Here is a 5,514-nt window from a genome sequence, read left to right as displayed (position 1 = left end):
TTCCAAAATATAAGATAAAAAACAAATAAAATAAAACCTACATACAGCAACAGTGTTTTATGTTGTGTAGGCTCCTATGCTGTAAGTAATGGGCCCTGCCTGCTCCCTAAAATATCACTGGTTTGCTCATTTCTATATATAGGGTGCCTACATTCTGCATGGACTGGTTGCATGGCAACAATGTGCAAATGGCTTTAGATACCTATTAGGTCCATAAATTACCATATAGCATATATTCAACACAAAAACAGCGACAATTTGTTGTTGACAAAGGACAGCTGGACATATAAAGGGCCTCACCAAATCTAAACCCAGCCCTGGTCTCAGCCTCTGCGTCCCACACATTCAGGATAATTGAGTGGGGGGGGGTGGAGCTCAAAAGCGGGAATTAAAGTTATTAGCTGGGCCTGGGCTGGGAAGTCAACCTATTCCCCTCATAGACCTCCCATTCCCAGGACTGATTGTTAAGCTGCTCTCAGAGTTGTAGCTTCTGCAAGGGGAATTAGGGGTCTCTCCTAACAACTCTCAGCCCCTTTAACTGCAGAAGGCAGGACTGTTTCCAGTGGCATAATACTGCTTGAAATCCGTAGCACAGATGATTCTTTTCTTGCTTATAATGCCTCTGTGATTATTAGTAACCAGTAGCAGGGTGTATACCCTGTATCTTCTGAAGTGTAGGGGGAAGTAAATCACACCTATGGATTCCAGAAGTCATTTGTGCTCTGCATAAAATTAAGACACAGCTGCTTTCAGTAACATTTCCAGGGCCTTTCGCTTTGCTTTGTAAAACTAGGGCTTCTTCCTGTTAAGCTACACACACACAGTTACTAGCATCAGACTAAGCAGGCCCGTGACATAATAAGCCAGAAGTAAAATGGTAGGACAAGAGGTCTTTGATGTTTTGGTAATAAAGTTCTGTTACTCTGATATTTTGTAGCTTCCCCATATAGTACAGAGCTTTTGTTGTCAAATAACTCTTCCCAGTATAATGTTGTTCCAGCTATGTTGCTGCTTAGAAAATTTATTCCACTGTGGTAAAGGTTGTTCCCTTTAAACAGGAAGAGTTTGCTGTTTACCTTTCCAATACAGTGACAAGAGTTCACCATCGACTAATTGTGCAGTTTGATAGATCTCCAGCATAGATCCCTGGAGATCTTGTTCCATTACATCAAGTGTTGATAATATTGTTCAGCCCAAGGACCACATTCCCTTCTGAGTAACCTTCCAGGTCATATGCTGGCGTGAGCACAGCCAGAGGAAAAAGGGGGGGAGAGCAACAAATACAAATTTACTTTTGTACAGTAGGCTAGCTTCTACAGACACCTCTATTTGTCTTCCATCAAAACAAGAGACATTATCAGAGTTTGCAGTTCTATAGTTAGAACTGCTACGAGAAGCAAACTGCTGGGCAGCACTGGCTGAACTGGAATGAGGAACCAAATTTAAACTTTATTTGCATACAAGTTGGTGGGAGAAAGGGAACTGAATCAAGTCTCTTCTGCCTGCAGAGCTGCAGGCTTAACAACTCTCCACTTATTTATGAAGGGTGTTTATAGGGCACCATTCACCCTGAGTAAAGCAGGTGACAATTGAGCAATGACTGAAATGTACTATATTCTTTTTATTTCTATGACTGTTTAAAAAAAATAATCCTCAGGCAGGCTGAAGTAGAACATATTAAGGCAGCAAAGGATACAGTCCACAAGATGTCACTGTAGGACTACATCAACCAGTAAGACTCTAAACCTAGCTCATGTTCATCTCTGCAGAAGGCAGTTTCTATGTTTCAGCATGTAGGACCACCCAATATTTGTATTTCTTTATGCATCTTACATTTAATTATATTAATATATTTTGTTCTACACTTGCTGTGCAACTTGATGTTCACTGTATAACAGCACAGGATACATTTTTTGTAAAATAAAAATAAATTTATATACGTGAAAGGCTGATAAACCCAGAAGCAACTTAGCAACACATTACTTCCTAGATAAGCCCCTTCAATGTAATATTTGTAGATATGAAAATAACTTCCAGGTGTACCCTCATTAGTATGTATGTATGTATGTATGTAGCCCTAGGTTGGCAATATCTGTGATGCAAAGAACATTACTCTGGTTATATATTCTAACTTTAGCTGTTGAAAACTAAAGTAGGTGGTACATGTTATAGTAAGGCTATAATATATATGTGTTACTCACTTCAGCAAATTCACTGATAGCTCCTAAACTAAACGAGCACCATCTCTCTTAGCAGAACATCTGTTTTAACTATGCCTCCTTTTTGGCCCAATACCAAGCATATGACCGACACCAAACTTAGGCTAAGAAATGGGCATCCTGCCATTGATTGTTTAGTGGATAAATGTCACTTTCCCAAATATTCACAGTATTCATGCAAATACACTTAACTTTTTGCAGCTTTCTTTGGAAGGTCAATCATGAGGTGCTGATGAGCCATGACTTGACTTCCCATCTCTTTATTTTTTGTTTGAAAAGACTACAGCCAGAGGACCCTCCAAACTGGATCAGGATAGCAGTACTGGGGAATTTCATCCTTTCTCCTTATACTTCTCTATGTAAATTTTCTCTGTGTTGCCTCATTGGAGAAATCTTAGATACTTCTTCTTTGGAGATCACTCGTAGCCGAGTAAGATTGTCTTCCATAAAGGTAAAGGTACCCCTGCCCATACGGGCCAGTCGTGTCCGACTCCAGGGTTGTGCGCCCATCTCACTTAAGAGGCCGGGGGCCAGCGCTGTCCGGAGACACTTCTGGGTCACATGGCCAGCGTGACGAAGCTGCTCTGGCGAGCCAGCACCAGCGCAGCACACGGAAACGCCGTTTACCTTCCCGCTACAAAGCGGTACCTAGTTATCTACTTGCACTTAGGGGTACTTTCGAACTGCTAGGTGGGCAGGAGCTGGGACCGAAAGACGGGAGCTCACCCCGCCGCGGGGATTCGAACCGCCGACCATACGATCGGCAAGTCCTAGGCACTGAGGTTTTACCCACAGCGCCACCCGCGTCCCGTTATTGTCTTCCATAAACACGGTTTTAACAATGAGTCTGTAAGTGACTGTGGAGGCAAATTCTGGATCCACGTGTCCTTCCACAGTGGGGACATTGGTTTCCGGGCAGGAGTTGATCATGGTATGGATTTGCCAAGCATGCCTTCCTCTTAGCACATTTCTTCCTTGTATCCTGAGTTTGAGTGTCTTCAAAGCCCATGACACCTTTGGTAAAGGCTGTTCTCCAACTGGAGCGCTCACAGGCCAGTGTTTCCCAGTTGTCAGCGTTTATACTACTTTTTTTTTTTAGTTTTGCCTTGAGACAGTACTTAAAGAGTACTGGGCCCTAAGCTGTCTCCAGTCAGTTTTAAATGCAGATGCAATAGTGGTCAGCAATCCAAATAGTTATCAGATCAAACAAAACAAGTTTCTCTTTAAATGCCATCTCAAACTGAAAGCTCTTTGTGACTAACACTACGTTGTCACACTTCTCAGGAAAAGCAAACTGCAAATAAGATAACTCCTGTGATCTCAGAAACTTAAACTGAAGCCATGAGTGTTCAGAATAACTCTTGAGGCTATAAACTCAAAACAGGTACCTGAAAGTGTTCTTTGTTTTATTTTTCAGCAGTAAAGTGGCTATGCTGCAATATGGCAAATGTCACAACAAACCATTCCCTTGATTAAAGGCTTGATGTGAACACACAAGAGGATTAACCATTTTGCCAAAGGTAAAATGGATGGTAAATGGCTAACATTCTTTACCAGAAGGTTATTTTCATTAGTTTATTGTGGGGAAAAATATAGAAACACCAACACTCATAACATTCAATAATGGGGGGAGATACATTACATTTTAAACTCTTATTACAGACTGGAGAAACCTGTGATAATTACCAATGACAAATATTTGCTCTTATATTATACTTCTGAAACTATGCCATGCCAACAGACCATTTGCCATACAGAAGCAAAGGCAGGGATTTGTGTCATTAATGGACCTGGTTCTTCTACTACTTCAAAGTATTTTTTTGTATATAAATTTTGTTTCCCATCTCTTCCCCTAACACAATGGCTTGGATTCTAAGTTGCTCTTCCATTTGCACAAGGGGTGGTGATTTCTATTGGCTTTCCCTTCCATGTGTAATCCAAAACAGCATATCCCACACCATTTCCAAAGGTTCCACAGGAATGGATTTCCAGAGAACGTGGGGCGCTATAGTGGGAAGTGGGGAGCAGGAAAGCCCTGTTCCATTAATGGAACTGTTCTATTCAAAGAGAGGAAGTGAGGATTCAAGCCAAAGTACATAATCAAGAAGACAGATCAACAACATCTGAACTTGGAACAAGTGAGTTGTGGATCTCACCTACCATTGGTGTCAAGCACTTCTGATGAAGAGCACAAATGACACACAGGCCTGGGTACATGTCTTACACATAGTGTATCAGAATGGGATGATGAATATGTGTGTGTGTGTGTAAATTGTTGTGCATACATACACTGACAAGCTGCTGCCAACAGCCATTTCCTCATATATGAACAAGAATTACAACCTATATATGGAAATTGCTCTATTTCCTGCACAGATATGATCCTGGTAATTTGGTAATATGTGAAGTAGTAATAAGAATCGTGAGCTGGTCATAAGCACCAACGCATGTTAGATGACAAACTGTCAATAAGCATCATTGTATCATTGTTCAGCAATACAGTTAGCAAAGATAAGTGGTAATTTGCAAAGTATTAGCCTAGTGAAAACTTCATTTTTAAAAACACGGCATTGACAACTGAACAGTAAGGCATTGGAATTGGAAGTTTACATTAACAGTGTGTATGTATTAATATTACTCAGAACTGTCAGAACTTGCTTCTGTTACAAGCAAGCATGATAAATTGTTACTGCTTTTCCAGGCTTGTTTTGCTTGGCATCATTTTCAGCAACCGAAAGCTAGCATTAAGGCAGGATGTTCAAAGAGGTGAGTAAGGGCCCCAAAATATTGCATAACCTTAGTTAATTAGTTTCTCCAAGGTACATTTCTCATTCAAACATTCTCTATTTCTTTTAAGTCCCTTGGAATTTGACGTGTTGATTATAATACTTTTTTTTTTCTCTCAGTCGTCACTATTCAGGAAGTGAAACTCAAACAGAAATGAGAAAAAAATGTTACAACATTGAGTGTATGCACTATGACCCTTCCCCAATACCTCTCAATTACAAAGGGAGATTGAAGTGGGTCTATAACAATAAAATTGAGAGTATAAACAGTGACATTTGTGAGAATAAATAGCATTACAAAGTAGATTTTGCACTGACCAAAGAGCCTAGTGGGCTTGTAAAGTCACTATCTAAGAACATTTTTTATATATATACAAATTATTCTGGTTCTTCTTCTATCCCAAAACTTAAAAATTAAAAAGAAAAAGATACTTCTAATAAACAAATCCAAAGTAATGAAATACTTTCTTACAATTCTACAGTTCCCCTCTCATTTTTTTTTAAAAAAA

The sequence above is a fragment of the Podarcis liolepis genome (assembly GCF_965112155.1).
Source record: "Podarcis liolepis genome assembly, chromosome: 3".
In the NCBI taxonomy this organism is placed as follows: Eukaryota; Metazoa; Chordata; class Lepidosauria; order Squamata; family Lacertidae; genus Podarcis; species Podarcis liolepis.
This window is presented reverse-complemented; position numbering follows the sequence as displayed.